This window comes from Zonotrichia albicollis, chromosome 1 (genome assembly GCF_047830755.1).
Source record: "Zonotrichia albicollis isolate bZonAlb1 chromosome 1, bZonAlb1.hap1, whole genome shotgun sequence".
Lineage (NCBI taxonomy): Eukaryota > Metazoa > Chordata > Aves > Passeriformes > Passerellidae > Zonotrichia > Zonotrichia albicollis.
Genome location: NC_133819.1, coordinates 109,538,631 through 109,555,996, shown reverse-complemented (window position 1 = coordinate 109,555,996; position 17,366 = coordinate 109,538,631). Strand labels below are relative to the sequence as shown.

The 17,366-nt window shown below is 38.3% G+C and overlaps 1 long non-coding RNA gene across 2 annotated transcripts in view; it reads right to left on the bottom strand.

Moving 5' to 3' along the window:
• Positions 1-16,838, bottom strand: part of LOC141730655 (uncharacterized) — a 62,097-nt gene extending 45,259 nt beyond the window's left edge. For both annotated transcript variants that reach the window (XR_012582253.1, XR_012582254.1), the window contains exon 1: positions 16,515-16,838. This is a non-coding gene — a long non-coding RNA (uncharacterized LOC141730655). The remainder of the gene's footprint in view (positions 1-16,514) is intronic.
• Between the last annotated feature and the right edge of the window lie 528 nt (positions 16,839-17,366).

Genomic DNA, 17,366 nt, shown 5'->3' with positions numbered 1-17,366 from the left:
CTCACAGTCTACGCTTCTTGGGAATTTCCTGAGTTGTGTTTTGTCTTTGAGAACTTCCCTCATACTGAAATGAGGCTTCTTCTCAGCCTTTACTTGAAGTCAGCATTGAAAAGCATCTTGGAAAAGCACTGTCTATTGGGCCAAGATTCTCAAAATAGCTAAATGCCTAACTTGTCTATAATTCTTTGGGAGATAGATTCCCAAATACTTAGTCCTTACACAGAAACATTTTTGAGAAGGATAGAGAAGACCTGTAGAATACTGATTTGCACTAACCCATGCAAATGAAAACATTTCATATTTTTGTAGGAGTCATGAAAAAATATACAGGGTATCCTCAAGGCATGTTGAGCAAGTTCAGAAAATGTAAAGTGCAGTAAGAAAATTCCAAGAAGTATTATTTTATGAGCAAAGGCCAGTGATATTTGTGCCATAAGTTATATAGATCAAAGAAAAACATTGTTTAGCATTTTCTATACATGTATTTCAGTGGCTTTGCATCAAAACCTCCCCAAATATTTAAAAACTTGAATTGCTCCTGGGCTTCTTCACAGTACCTGACAGAAATCTTTCTGTCAAGTGTGATTCAGGAGGAAATACAAGAAACAAACCCACAGAAAACGTGACGTGAAAGTTTTACATTAAGAGGATAATAATTATATTATAGAGTAAAATCCACTGTCTGTTAGACACTTCAGTAGATGCTTCATAAGGAGGAAAGCCTTGGCTGCAAGAAGCTCACAATCTCATGACTGCATATTCAACCTTAATGTTTTATTTATTTCCTTTGTTTTGAGTCCTACTGTGAGTTTGAACATTTTCTCAGCATAGTTGGAGGTTTGGGGTTTGAAATACATAAGTATGCATTTGAACTATAATAGTGCTTTTAGTCTAAATGCTTTTATCTCAGAAATTCAATAATAATTACTCTACAAATAAATATCACAGTGCTAGATATATACAAGGAATTTAATCTGAACAGTTAATTTGTGGTCTTATCTAATTAAGCTTCCCTGACCAAACTATTCCTTGAGTATATTCAAATCTGCAAAAAAAGGAATAAAAGGACAGAATATCAATAATATTGGGACTTATTTTTTCAAGGTGCTGACTCTGAGCAGCTGACCACACTGGAAATTTGGGAAGCAGAGCAGACTTTAAAGGAATTCCGTTATGCTAAAGGGGAAAAGCATTGGTTATGCTGATACTTCGTAGTGTTGAATACAAAACTGTCCTCTGGGGTATTGTTAAGTTGAAGACAAACACATCCACATCTCTGCTGCAGCTCTAATACAGCAGGGAACATACGTTTTGGTTCAGGACTGTCTGCCTTTTTGTCTCTGCTGCTCAGACTAGGGATGACAGCATGTGTTAAAGTATTACAATCATTTGGATTGCTCTGCCTCCTTCTGCTAATACGAGTCTTAGGTCTTGTTTTACCTGCTTTCAAGTCTCCATGTGAGAGTCGGGTCAGTGCACAGAGCCCATGCTGGGAGAGATGTGCTGCCACAAGGAGGGAGGAGAGCCGCAGTGCTCAGCACAGTTGGCTGTGGTGGCTACAGCAGTGTCGGTGACAGAGCAGCCTGCAGAGCGCAAAGTGAGGCCCTGGGAATGACAGCCTGGCAGCCATTTGTGACACTCCACACAAAAGGTGGTCCCTAGCCCTAATCGTCCTTTGAGCCCCCTAACAAGACCTTTGCAATAGATTGAGGCAGTTCTGTTATTGATTCTGAACGTGCTCCCCAGTGGCGAGTTTCCTTCTCCACTCTGTGTTTTGGTCTAATTGAAAGACTTTAAAGTTGTGCCTGCACTGCAGGCACAGCATGAGAAGAAATCTTGCAGTCCAACAGGTGCTGTTTCACCATCCATTTCACCTCATGTTGGTGCAGGTTCCTCCTTTGCCAGCCTCAGTGACATATTTTTGAACTCTCAAGTGCATCATCAGAAAATCTCATACTTGATAGTGAGGAACAAAATCATAGAATCATAGGATCACTTAAAAAAGTCCTTTAAAGATCATCTAGTCCAACTCTCCTTCAATAATCAAGGACATCTTAAACTAAATCAGGTTACTCAGAGGCCTATCCAATCTGATCCTGAATGTTTCCAGGGAGGTGGCATCTATCACCTCTCTGGGCTGCTTGTTCCAGAATTTGACCATCCTCATAGTGAAGAATTTATTCCTAATGTGTAATCTAAACCTACCCAGATTAAAGCCAGCCTGTCTTGTCCTGTCACTACATGCCATTGCAAAAAGTCCTTCTCCAGCTCTCCTGCAAGCCCCCTTTAGGTACTGGAAGGATGCTCTAAGATCTCCTTAGAGCCTTCTCCATGCTGAACAGCCTCAGCTCAGACTGTCTTTATAGGATAAGTCCTCCAGCTCTTTCACAATCTTGATGTTTTCCTGTGGACTCACTCCAGCAGGTCCATGATCTTCTTGAGCTGGAGGTCCCAGAGCTGGATGCAACACTCCAGTTATGGACTTTAACAGCAGAGTAGAGGAAAGGAATCACCTCCCTCAGCCTGCTGGCCATGCTCCACTTGGTGTAGCCCAGGACACAGCTGTCTTTCAGAGCTACAAACACACATGGCAGGTTTATGAGCTTCTCATCAACCAACATCCCAAATCTTCAGGGCTGGTCTCCCTCCATTCACTGCCCAGACTGCATTTGTGCTTGAGAGGAGCTCATCTCTTAGCTTAACTTGCTTTTGTGCACCTGGTTTATCCACAGTTTTGTCTGTGGATACAGACATAACAGGTGATTTGGAAGTGGATTGCTTCCATTTTTATGGAGGGCTTAAATAAAGCAGTTTATCCTGATGAAAAATAGGGATAAACATTATTTCCTCTATTGACAGGTAACATACTTTGAACAAGATGGAGGAAAAATCTCCATATCTTTCACTTCTCCATGGAGGGAAATGTTCATGCTTTTCAGAAATTGTGAATCAGAGGTTTGTAAAATGGTTGCAATATTGAATTTACATGTGTATGACAATTTTTTTTTCCTTTTTATTCCCTATGCAGTGTATTTCCAAATCCCTTTTCCATTTTTTAACTTCGTTATATTTCATCCAAAATTTACAATTAAAAGGATAAAAACACCCCAGAAAGCTAAAATACAAAACTGTGGGATTAAAAAAACCCTAAAAACTGATGTGACTTATCTGACACATTTTTCATTGAAAAAGCACAAGAACTAAATAGTGGAAATGAAAAGTTCAGGATAGTGTAAATTACACCTGCTTACACAAAATATGCTCTCTGCATACCTTTGTCAGAACAGGGCCCCACTAATTTGGTGCAGAGCACAATCTCAGAAGGTAAATATGCAGTATATAGAGAAATGGCCATGCTTATCTGGCTTGCATAAAAATCTATGTAGAATCTAAATTTATAGCATAGTGATGCAGCACGCCTCCTTAGCAAGATGTTTAAAGCAGTATTGGCATATGGTTTTATATGATTTGTACTGACAGTTGAAGATTCCTAATTACTGGATATTCCCCAATTCAAAGTGTTGTAAGAGAGCATTATTTGTGCCCCATTCTGGAGGAAATGTCACAGTGTTTCTGAACAGTGTTTTTAAGAATCATGCCTATCAGTTACACTTTTAATGTTACGTGCATCAAAAAATTTACATTTGATACATGCATCAAACAATTCAATAGCAATATACAACTTTTAACAATAATAATTTGATTCACTGCTAATTTAATTTCTTTCAACTTCTTAGGTGTTGTATATTTTGTCAGGCAACATCTCAAAACCAAGTTTGCTAACTGTAGCTTTTTGAAAGATTACAATGTACTCTCGTGTTAATTCAATTCCATTTCATGAAGATCAAGTGACTGCACTGGAAGCAAGGCTTGTGTTTTATTATAAGGGGAACCAATATTTAAATTAGTTCATAAGCTCAGCATCAAAGAAAAAAACGTTGCATGTAATGATTTGCATATTACCCTGTGTATGCATGATAGCACTAGAAGAAACAGTTCAAGCAAAGTAACTGCAAGCTATAGGGATATAGGCTATAATCCCTTGGTACAAGTGCCTAAAAGAAATAGAGTGCTGTCAAGACCTACCACTAATTTATAAAATCACACAGAATGTGTGTGGGTGAACAAGCATCAGAGACTGAGAAATGCAAAGCTGCTTTAAGAATAAAATTATACTTGTGGGGAGGCCATTATTCAAGAAGAATCCCACAGTTTTGTTAAACTCCTTCTTTATTTGTAGATTCCCCAGTGTGGTGTGTTTTGTAATTTAGAAACTAGTGAAGAAAGTGCACATCACCAAATGAGAAAAATCTGCCAAGAACTTGAGTGTGCATGCTGATTTAGACAGAAGTTGTAAATTGATATTTTCTGTTTGATTTTGTTAATATTATTTTGATAATCTGGTAAAATTATTTTGATAAGGTATATAAACAATCAGACACATTATTAGAGATATTTTGAATACTAAAATTAAATCTATTACAGCATATTGCCTAGAGAGTTGCCTAGGAGGAATTAATTAATTATTGGTATTGAAATTAAGGAAGAATTGAGTAAAAATTTGGTTCCCAATTTTGTTTCATGAGAATTTAGAAAATCCTCAGAATATGTTTTATTTTTATAATTCTAGAATACCTCATCAGTGAATTCACATTTCTCCAGCTGTGGTACTATTTTCTGAGTGCTGATAATCCGGTTGAAGGAAATGACTTCACTGAAAAGAATTTACTTATTGTAATGTATAGTGCCTTAAGGATTTCTTGTGGTGTGGTTTACTAAGGGAAGAAGGGCTCTGGTCTTGATTTCCCCCCACACCTCTCCTTAGGTGTCAGTTGAACACCCAGAATAAATTCAAGGGACAAGAGGAGAGATCCAAGTGAGGATCATGGAGCAGGCTCAGCTCTCCCTGAGGAGCTGCCTCTCCCTGCTGTACTCACAGCCTGCCCCTACATTTCTCCCTACAGGGGCTTTCCTTTGCCCAGCAAATGAAGGAAGCAGGAGATCATCACCTCAGAAGAGTTTGTATGAGAAGTATTCACAGTTCAGGGCTTGGCTGCACACAGTTTTGCATGTGTGTGTCCTTCTTGTGGGCTGCAGATGGTTACACATTGAACCATGAAACCTCCTTCCTTTCTCATCCCATGAACAAATATTCAGGATGGATGGGGATGAGGATACAAAAGGAAAACCTGGTAGCAGAGAATCAAATCTGCTTTCTTTTCCACAGTGACTGCCACTGCAATCCTTTAATAGTCTCGTGATCCAGCTGTATTAAATTCCCTTCCTTATTCCATGTAACTCAGCTGGATTGTGTAGGCCCCTCCACTGACAACACTGAGACTTTGCTGGTGCTCTTGGCATGGGAGGCTGCAGACTGTCAGTAATCCCTTTTGCATTTTTGGTGTTGGTTTCTGATAAGAAAACTGGACCCAATAAGTGAATTAATTTTGAAAGATTCATTGAGCTAGCAAAACCAAGTGTAAATCCGATTCCTTAGTCTTGTAATGTGAGTCCCAGCATGGGGTGATTTAGGCTCTACCCCCATCCTGATGGCAAGTCTGGTGGAGGAAACACAAAGGCAATCTGAAAAATACATTGGCTTCTTGCATGAAGGCAAATAATGTTCATCTCGGCCTTTTTCTGGGTGTATATACCCTTTCATAGGTGAGATCCCTAGGACTAAGTCTGGTCCTAGTTGAAACAAGGATTTAGTATTACTGCATAAAAAATACAGCAGCTCACACATGGATGTCCAATAATCATAAGTTTGTGCAGCAAGAAATACTGTTATTTCCCTGGTTTTTTTAGGTCTACAGGCTGCTGGAGATGTTGGTTTGTGTGTCCCAGCACCATGAGAGTTTTGGTTGTTTTGAGGAGCAATGAAAAGAGGAAGGGAATTGGCTTTGTCGATTATGCTTCTTTATATTGAAGGAAATTCCTGTAATATTTCTAACAATATTATTTCTCCCCTAGGTTTTTGCTTAGAAATATGAAATGCAATGTTCTGGAAAAACAGTAGGCTCTTGTTTCCCTGTTTTTGTCAGTCAAATTTGTACAGAAACTGAGTACAAACTGCCAAATATTTAATAGTTCAACTTTTTTAAAGGGGATCATGAGGTTTGTTTCAGTCAATGTTAAGGGAAAATATAAACTTTCCTTGTCATATCTCTCAGATTGAACATAATCTTTTATATTTCTTATCTAATATGATACAAACTTCAATGTTAGCTGTAATATATAAAAACATATTTCAATTGGTCTGAAAAGTATGATTATTCTCTAAGTCATCCTTGTCCTAGGTACACATGTGCGCAATTCCTGAAATTATTGTCAGTGCATCTCCAGTGTCATCACAGGAAATTTGAAAGCACCATTTCTACAGAGACATTTACTTCCTTACTTTTTCTGGCAATGAGTCTGTGCAGTCTAGCTTATTGAAACCTAGAAGAGCAGAAAGGTATTTCAAATCCCAGGCACTCAATGAATGAGATGTGAAATGAATTTCATGTGGATCAGCCCCCGGAGGCTTGTCACAATAGATAAGGCAAAGTGGATAGATGCTGCATTAGTTCATGTATGCTTCTGAGTAGCAGAGCTAATAACTGAATCATAATTTCACTTCAGGACACAAGGCTACTATATACTGTCCTCCTTTGATCTCTTCACCCATTCCAGCAAGCTAGGAAAATACCATAATAAAACTTCCTAAATACATGCAAGGAGAGAACTGGTAAAGCCTTATGAAATAGCCAAACCACTCCACAAGCAGCACTTATTATTAACCCCTTTAAACTGAAAAGAGCCAGACATAGTTTTTATTTCTAGTCCTCAAGACATGTAAGCCTATATTCAATTATTTGTATGTGGGATAGCAGTAAAACTTCATACATGACAAACTGTGTTTCTATTTGACAAATCCTCCCATTTAACTCTTGTTGAGAAGCTGATGTGGAGACACCTGAGCTGATACTTCAGGAGAAGAGCATATTTAGCTCAGACCACAGCATCTCATTTATTTTTATTCTTCATGAGAGATTAGATAGGTAATGACTGGAGTAGTGCTGAGGTGTTGCTTTTCACCAGCTCTCAGTAGCTGAACACAACAGAGGCTGTGTGGGAACAAGATTTGTTTTTGGCTCCTGTTAGCAACTGTGCCAGTGTTAGCACTTCCAAAGACCTGCCTCCTGCTCAAATCTCCAGGTAGGAAGCACCTCTGCTGGCAGCTAACATCAGCTTTGCAGCTGACCAAATTCAAAGATTTAATATGAGAAAATGCCAGGGAGTATCAGCTGGTCTGGTTACTCTTCCTCCCTCTACTCCAGAAGTTATCTCCAAAAAATGTTTAACTGTAATCCCAGGAAACATCAGTGAGCAGTTCTACTTGAGATATTCTGTTCCTCCAAATTCCTTTGGTTATTGATGCTGCCTCTGAGCAGGTCACACACCATTCGGCTGCCCTGAGGAATCCTTTACCTTTTTTGAGGTAAAAAGGTAACACACAACTAGTTAGTCCTGTAATTATGGATTTAAAAAGTTCCCAAAAACTTGTAAGTCTATTTTGTGAGTCACTCACATGCAAGAACCTATCACATTATTAATTTTCTACAAATTATAGGTAAATTATGGACTGAATATTTTAATGCTATGACTGTGATTTTGTGTGTGTGTGCTCATTCCAGCTGTTTAGATTCACTTCTGCACCACACAGAAAATCCCAGCACAGAATGCATTGGAAGTGGTTTTAGATTGTTGGGCATTTTGTAGCTCAGCATTTCGGCTGACAAATGAAGAGGGGTAGCACATATGTTATTATTGTCTCTAATCTGAACACCCAGAAAGTGACTCCTGAGGAAATCACTGCCTTTGCAGTCAGAGGTAAAATTACAAACCATCACCGCTTGTATGTGGCTTCTTGCTGTGGTAAAGAAAGGGAGGGAAAACAAAAAACCATTTCCATATGGTTTTTTTTATTTAGTATAAATTCTCCAACAGGTGGGTTCCAGAATAATCACAATCTGTGAATCATTATATAAATACAAATAAAATTACTTTCCAAACCATCTGCATGCACACAAGTTTATAGAGTTCTAGTTGAGCCTCTTTCTGTGAATGCTCTGTGAATGCTCCATGAAAGAGGTAAAGTGTGTTCCTTGACTGAATAAAAGCACAATGAAAGATGATTAAACAGTGGGTTTTAGGTGAAAGAGAAGAATCAAAATCCCTCTTGCTCTTAAGAAAAATAAGGTCTGAAATGCTTTTGAAATCAAGTTCTGAAATCAGAATACTCCAATAGGTTGTAATTTGAAAGACGAACAATTGTTCCATATCAACAGCCTATTTCTTGCTAATGAGATAATTGACATTGTAGTGCCTATTGTCCACAATTTTGCTTTGGTATTAGTCATCTTGTCATCACAAGCTGAAAAATCCCATTTTAGAAGAAATCCTCAAATCTACATTAACTCTCATTCTGTTGATCATTATTTGTTTTCTTGTTTGTGTTAAAGGAAAGATTTTCACTTCTATTAACTACATTGTCTTGAGAGCTTAGATGACATCTTTCCACTGAGTCGGGGAACAGGTAGATTTCTGCTTGCCAGGTTCTCAGGTCTCTTTTTCCCAAGTCATAGTGGTTTTTTCTACCACAAAAACCTCCAGGGGTTTTGCACCTATTTCCCATATAACTTAAGAAATTTAGGGGTCTATTTCTCTGGGCAATTAAATGCTGTGTGGAGAATTTGCATACATCTCTGTTGATAAACACCATTTCTGCAGTACTCCATTTTGGAATTAAAATAATCCCTAAGACCTTAGGAGTTACAAATCATAAGGAGACACCCTTGCCTGTGGTTGCACAAAGAGCCCTATAATGTGTATGAACGCTGATAGTTTTAATTTCTCTGATGATTACTTAGGGTCTGCAAAATGGACATACTTTCCTGCTTATGTAGTGGTATAGCCAGTACTTTTTATGTACCCCAGCATAGATGTTCATTACACACAGAGCCCCAGGATTTGGTCCTTTATTTCTAAAAGGTAACCTTTTTTCCCTGTCATCAATGGCCCCCGCTTCATAGGCCACCCCTGTACAAGATTATTCATTTTTCACTGATCTAGATTTTGCATTGAAATTAGATCATATATAAGTGTCTTTCACCTCTCTGGGGGGCACTCTGTAAACAGCCATTAACTAAAATGCACACAAGCAGGTAGGCATGTAAATACATAAACAAAGACCCGTTGAAAAACAAAGTGATTCTCCAAGAGAATTTTCTTCTGCTTCTCTACTTGAAAGTTAGGAGATACAAATATAATTAAGTTATGAATGAAGTGAACAGAATGAGTAATTAAGATTATTTGTTGTCCTGAGGCTGAGCTCTCCTGATGATCTGGATGACTTGGTTATGAAATTCCATATTTGTCAAAATCCAGGTGGTTTTGTGCTCACAGTTCTAAGGACAGGATTCTTATGATTCATGGGTTACTGTCACTGTGCATGCCTGCTAATGGAAAACATATAGGATACAAGGAAATGTGCAGTAACTTGGGTGCCTAACAGCTTGGAAAACAGCCATTCACTTGTCAAGTTCTTCATGGAGAGTAGCTGGAAGCCTTGTCAGCCACACTTTGTTCTCTAATGTACCTAAGCTTGTTTTATTGCTGCTTTCTCAGATAGACAGGTACAGCTCAAATTGAATCATGGTTTGGTTTTTTGCTGTTGTTTTTGCTTCAGATTGGAGGGGTTTTGTGGTTTTTCTCTTAGTGCAAACAAGCATGTCATCATTGTCCTTTTTCCATATCTAGTGCACAATCTAAGATTACATTTGTGGCAACAGAATGATCTTAAATAGCGTTAGTGATACAAACCATTTTAACTTGCCAGCAATGAGTTAGAAATGTCTGGACTTTAAATCAGGCATGTGGCAGTAGTATAGAGCATGCATGCTGTTCAGGATGTCCTGAGGGCTGGGAGATCAATTCAGCTTTGCTCAGCCGTGTCAACAGCGACTATCTAAAGATGCTGACATGGCTCAGCTTGATAGGTTGAAGAAATTTAACTGCCTTGATAAGGTTAAAGGGGGAATCCAGGCAAGAATAGAAAACAAAACAAAACACTGCTTAGAAGCTTGACTTCACACTGCAGCAACCCACTGATGACTGACAGAACAACCAGCGTAAATTACCTTTCCTCCAGAAAAAATAATTAACAGGCTGTGTATGGAAAAGGAATCAGCTGGTGTCTACAATCCTTCCTACACTATCTGATGTCAAGCAACGACACCAACAAAACCAATTACATTGTTGTTCCTGCCTGTATCATAAGGCCTGTCACTGTTATAGGGCTGAGAATTTCAGAAGAGGCTGCCTCCAAAATGCAAAATTTTATCTTGAGCTTAAACTTTGCTACTGGAGAAGAGCTCAGCAAATAGGTTTAGGGATTTAAAAACTTTCTTTTTTCCTGTGGAAGAAATAAAGCAGTGGCTTATCACAAAAAACGATCATAGAGCTGCAGGGTAAAATTGGAAGCCCACTTAATCAGTGCAAGGGTCTTCATAGTAAGACCTTTGATAAATTGGTTTCAAATGCCTTTTTGTATGCACAGTTCAAGTATGCTGTTGAATGATTTAATGAGTGTATCAGTTTGTCAGTGTATCGGCTTGTTTTCTAAATGAAAGTTAGTTTTTGCTGAAGAACTTACTAATACAGTGTTACTCTTGAAATTACTTTTGTCTGCATTCCTACCTCAAAAATAAAAGAAAACATACTTTCTAAAATTTGTCTTTTTTAGCCATCCACCACACAGTGCAACATTTAGCAAGGCATATTAGACATCTGCCATACCAATTACAGGAATTAAGCCTGTCCAGAATGTTTTATTTCTTTTAGTTTTCACCAAATCTTGTGACCTTTGGACTATTTCTAGGTTTTGTGGTCTGAAAAAGAATAGCAAGCAGAGAAACCAGAAGCTTGTCACAGACCAGGCTGGCCTTTGTGAGTCCTGACACTTTTTTCTTGTCTGACAAAATATGGTGTATGGAGAAATGCTAACCAATAGCAGGCTGCTGAGGTTTACAAAATTCCCAGTTAAGTGGGAAACTAAATTACAGATCAAACCAGTTGCTCAATTCAAGAAGAATTGAGTGTTTAGAGGGATGGAATGGAGTAAAATGTATGAAGAAGTGCTAGGAAAACCACAAGATAGGCAGAAAATAGTTTTTAGGGAGTTGCAGGAAAGGTCAAGTTGCTGTAACTCAACTTGGAATAACTAGTCAAGAACTGCAGGCAATGCAATACCTTCTGGAGAGCAAAGTGATAAAAACCTGTGTTTTTGAGATTGGACTGGACTGGACAGAATTATGTGGTAAAAAATATGGTACTGGCAGAGATTCAGGGATCCAGTTAATCTCTTTTAAATAGATATATGATGTGAAAATCCTTGTGCATCTAGTAACCTCAAGTACTGAAAATGTAGATTAATAAGTTCTATCAAAAAAATCAGAGTTGTTAGGCAAAAATATGGATTGGAACTAAAATGCATAGGATCACACAGTGCATATTTTGTTCAATATTATGTTGAAGCAGCTAAATCACAGACATTTCAGAGTTATGATAAAATGTCTTTAGTCATGCTGGTTATAATTTGGGAGAGTGGTTCTTTTACTGATATAAGAGGTTGATGTAGTGCTTTTATACTGAACTATCAGCTTAAATTCACATGGTGCACACCACCAGCCTATTCAGACAAAATTTGATAGAAAGGTTTAGGAGCTTATTTGGTTCATTTTTTACTTAGAGATTATTTTTTATTGCTTCTTTCAATGAACATTGTGGCATAGGAGAGAATTCTTTAATTTCATAAATTTTAATTTTGGCTGATTTTTTTTCCTGCTGGAAACTCTGAAGCAAAGCAGATGGCATTGTTCCCTGGAGATCTAAGAGAATCAGAAACTGAAGCAAAACATAAATTAGATTTGTTAGAATAAATTTTAGGAAATACAGCTCAGAAAGAAATTATTCTTGTTTTGTTGTCTTCAGAATAAAAGATACAATGGTTCCTACATTGCACAAAATGAGAGTATATCTCAAATACAATCACTTTAAAAAATTATTTTATTTTATGACAGTCAGAGTGTGGTGCTGACCTTCAGAATGCAGGCTGGCTATCTAGAAAGAGGTACCCTTGTAATTTGAATGACAACCTTGCCACTACTTTAAAAAGCAAGAGATGTTTACAGCCACTTCAGGGAATGCATCTTATAGGAAAGCTTGACCCTGATGCCACATCTCTTTTTGCTGGGTAACCTTGCAGGCAGCAGAAGTTACAAAACAGAACAGAATGTGCTGTGATCTTGTCCACTGAGGTTCTTGAACTAGTTTTCTATTGTTTCCTACATTGTAATGACTCTTCTGATATTTCACTTAAATGCCCTGAAGATCAGTCAGTCTTCTCACCCAAGAAAATACTGATGGGGTTGATATCATGTTTATTGAAATGTTTATGTTTCATTTGGTCTCAAATTTCTTGCTAAAAAGAAAGAAAAGCTATGAAAAAATTGTCATTAGTCCAAGATTAATTTTTCTTTTTTTTTTTTTTTTTGTTTGATTTAAATTCTTACCATTCCCATGTCAAAAAACTGCATTTGTATATTGGTGTCATTACATCGTTTGTTTTTCTTTGAGTGTGGCATATATTCTCATGTTGACTTTCCCTAATGTTAACCACTAAAATAATGATGCAATTATACCTTAGTGTTGACTCTTCAAAAATGTTTCAATACTCCCATTTTCATCCCGAGCTGCCACTGGTTTTGTGAATATACTTGGTTAAACCACTTCATTGCTTTGCATGTGATATTCCTCTTGCAAAATGCAGATAATGATGTCTGCCTCTTTTGCTGATGCTATATTGGAGCAAGATAATGTTCATATATACATTAAAAATAGCAAAGCTTGGCATTCTCACAGCTGAGAATCTGAGGTGCAACTAAAATTTGAAATGTAAAAACCAGTGAGGAAATATGGCTGGAAATGTATTTAAACACACTTACCTAAAATATAACATGCAGAAATCACAGAAATCACTGCTGTCTGGGTTTTATTATCTGGGATTTTTACCTGATACCCTGGAGATGTGCTGCAGGAATTCCTGCTTCTGAGAAAATTTTCATTCTATATTTAATCCCAATCTCTTTATCTTGATATGTGTGATTCTGTAGAGACACAAATGCATGTACAGCTATCAAAGTTTATAAAAGTAACTGTCAGGAGCAGGGGGTGCCAGTCACATCAACACACATTTTTGTTTTGTTTCCATAATCCTTTAGACAATCTTTGTTTATTTGTCCAATCCTGTGCATTTTTAGGGCTCATATACCACTTCTTACTGTAGCAGAACTGTGGCAACCCAGCACTGACCCTTCCCATTAATTTTAAAGGAGCAGCTGTATTACCATTTTAAAACTTTGTCCACTTTTTGAAAACCAATCTTAGCTTTCTTTGCATTTTCATTTGTTTAGCCCAGATGAAGAGGTTTCTGTAACTCTTGTTTTTTTAATCTACCAACTTCTTTTCTCTAAGTCAAGATTTCTTCATTTAATTTTTTTTTTTCTATTTTCTATGCTCATGTTGATTTGGTGTAAAATAAAATAAATTGTGCATTTTTGGAAGTCCAAGTTATTTAATTTAACATTGTGCTTTGCCTAGATTCCACCTCTCCTCCCACATTATGTCATTGTTTTGAGTAGATGATTTTAAGAGTGTCTTGAGCTTCCTAGTGCAGCAATTGTTCTTTTGGATGATTCAGCACAACTCTGGAAGTTTTGAAACTGCCATTTAAACAGGCATCAGCTACGTGTGTACCCATGGGCACCAAAGAGCTTTATGAAAGCTCTTGCTGTTGAGTGTCAGATAATAAATCCAGGAGGAAAACAATATGAAAAATGGCTTAAATGATCAAAACAGAAAAGATGAATAATGACACAACGCTGAGAATTTCTGATTATTGAACCAGCAACAAAGCACACTTCTCAGTTCTCCTCAAACAGACCCTGTCAGGAAAACAAAGCAAGTCAAAACCAAGCAGCACAGAAAGGTCTTCTTTCTCCCCATTTTGATCCTTTGCCTGCTACTTTGAAGAGTGAGTTGCATAATAGCTTGAATGAACTGTTAGCATTTTAATTATTTAAAAGGTCATCAGTGCGTGGGAGAGCTACGCGGTGAGCTAGAAAAGGTTTTTCAAATCAAACAGAAATGGCAGGAATAAACTACAAGCAAATCCATAAAGGATAGCTGAAGAGGAGGAGCAAACCTTATGGAAAAGTCTGCAAGAGATGCTGGCCTTGACTTATTCACTTGTCATCGTCATTGAAGAACTGCTCTGGATCTAGCCATGTTTACAGTTTCAGCATTCATATTTCCTTATTTAATAGAATATAACTTAAATTTTATCTATCCATCTGCTGAGCCACTGATTTAATATCCAGTTACCTTTACTAATTTTAGAAGCCGTATGGTAAAGTGGTTTTTTTCTAAGAGGGAGGACGACCTATAATTTTGACTTGTGTCAGAGCATGTGCCAGTATTAATTAGAAAGCTGGAGTTAGTTCAGAGACCAAAACATTCTACATGTCTAGGAAATGTAAAGTTAATTTTAAAAAAGGTAACTAAATGGGTAGTAACTGCTACTGACAGAAGAATGTTCAATTGCTGTAGAACTGAATTTCCATATTGGCATAGAGTAGATGGCAGTCCTCCACTTTACTAGGCTGTCTGCAAGAATAAGATCATGTTTTATGATAAAAGTAGTGCAGCCTGATACTCTGAAATACCTCAAAACCATAGAGGCAGAAGTTTACATTGTGCTTGAAAGAACTTGCTAAAGAGAGTGCAAACAAAGAAGTATTAGAAACTCAAAGTATCAAATAGAAGTATGATATTACAAACACAGTTACATAACAATGGCAGTTAAGTCTGCAAATATGTGAGGTTCCAGTATCTTCCTTTCTTAAAAACCCTGCAAAATAAGTTTGAACCATTATTTAGTTTCCCCTTAAGACTCAAACAGTGTTTTACTGGAAGAGAGGCACAAAACTTATCTATGTTTTCCTAAAGCTTTGATGTATTTCAGGTAGTTCCAATAGAAAGATTTAAGCAGTCAGCTCAAGCTAAACTCATTCCTAGAGCTCCTCCACAGGCACGGATGTTCAGCATCATTGCTTCAGGTCTGGCCCATCTAACAGTCACAGATGCTATTATCTTCCTGAATTTGTTCCTGAAAAAGGCAGCGGCTAGGGGAGAAATATTTCCCATAAGAATTAATATAATTGCAGGGGGTGAGGGTGGGTTGCACAGAAGGTGCAGACAATTTAAGAGAAGGATGAGGAGGATGGGGAAAGCAGGAGCAGGGCTGTCTGCTGTATTCTGAGCTACAGGGTTTTATGAGCAGATCACAGAGCTGATATATCTCAGATGCTTCACCTCTGAGACTGAACACACAGTTATTTGAATCTTTCAGAATAAGCACTTTTGGTGTCTCTAAGTGCACTATGGCATTTCCATAGTTGCTATCATCCTCTTCAGATGAACCATAAGTAATTAAGTGTGAAGGACAGAAAAACAGGGTAATGATAATGATAACAAAGAGATGCCAATGATGTTGGGGTACTGTTGCAATGCAATTGCTTCTCTGCTCCTCTCTCCTAATATAAGCTCATCTAAAGCTCTATTTTGCTCTTGTATCTGCATTGCAGAAAAATAACAATATTTGTCCAGGGAAGGAAATCAGTTCTCCATTCTTTTCAATTCAGAGAACTAAACACAGCTAACTTTTGTAGTCTTCCCATTTTGGAGAACTACCTTGGTCCTCCCTTTGCAGATGGGGGAGTCAGTGGAGAAGGACCTTTGCAATGGGTCTGGGCACACAGATCCCACCAAAAATTTTAGGGAGTGACTTGACTTCTCCAGGTGTTAGGTCCAAGAGAATATCTCATTTGGAGGTTTCCTGTGAGGTAACCACAATAGTTTCGTAAGAATTTTTGGTCATGGGTGTTGAGAGCAGGTTGGTGTGAGTAATGCAGAGAAACAAAGTGCTATGTGGGAAGTGGAGAGTGAGCAAAGGCTGCAAATTTCACCAGAATGTAAGCATGATGGGTGAGCCATGGGAATTTGGTGGAGAATTTAGAGACACGTAAAGGAAAATGCAATATTTTTTTATCTGGGTTTATACTGTAGTGAGCATCCACATCTAATACTAAAAAAAAGTGTCCTGCATTTTAATTGAAAATGAAAATGGCACACAAGGTCAGAGAGATGTTGCTCTTTGTCTCTCACTGTTTCTTGATGAATGACCTATTGGAAGGTACAAGAAGAGTACAGAGTTATTTATTTCCTTACAGCCCATGTATGTCTTAATCCTTCTATCATAGGCTATTGTGCCTATGGTCTTATGAATTTCTTTTTCAAGGTGAAGCTGCCTTTCTTACAATGAAATTTAAAAATAGTCATGAACTACTTACATTTCCTCTCTGCTAAGCAATCTTGCACAGCTCAATGGGGTTAGTGGGGTCATATTTTCCAGGTTCTCAGAAGAAGCTTGATGTGCACAGATTTTCTGCTGTTAACAGTGAAAACCTTGCACCTACATCTGGATTGCAGAGCAGGTGTTGTATTCAGCTCATCCCATGCACCCCAGCCTTCCAGCAGTGCATGAGAGGGAAGTGCAATACAGCTCCCTCCCAGCTCCTCTGTTCTTCCCCAGGGAAATCAGGACAAGGAAAACAAGGAGCACCTGGGATTTTTCCTGGCACAGGGACAGCATGTGGCCAGGAGATATCACACATCTCATGGGACAGATGTGGCAGGGAGTGAATGAACCCTGCACTGTAGTTGTGCCCCTGTGACTTTGTATGGTTTCAGGCTTCTGCTGATGCAGCTTTGCTATTTAAAGATGAATATGCTCCTAGTGCCTGCCTTGCCTTCCTTCCAGCTCAATTCAAACATGTGCTGCAGGAACTTGATTTTGTTCAGCTGAAGCAGCTGTTCCAACAGTTAAATCAGAAATCTCCCCTTGTAAGGCATGATCCTTGCCCTGTGCCTGCACAGAGCGTGCATACACACCTTCCAGGGGTAAACCTGCTCTGTCAGGCAAACAGACACTCAGTCCCTCTGTCCCCTTACACTCCAGCCTAAACTTGACTAGAGACTTGGAGAAACCTCCTGCACCTGACAGCCTCCAGAAAGAGATAACACACAGGATACATGGCAGAAATATGCAGCAGCATAAGAAGACAGGCCCACTTACAAAGTATCAGAACAGAATGGTACCTGGATGGGCCATGTGACTCCTGCTGCTGCTGCTGCACAGTTTT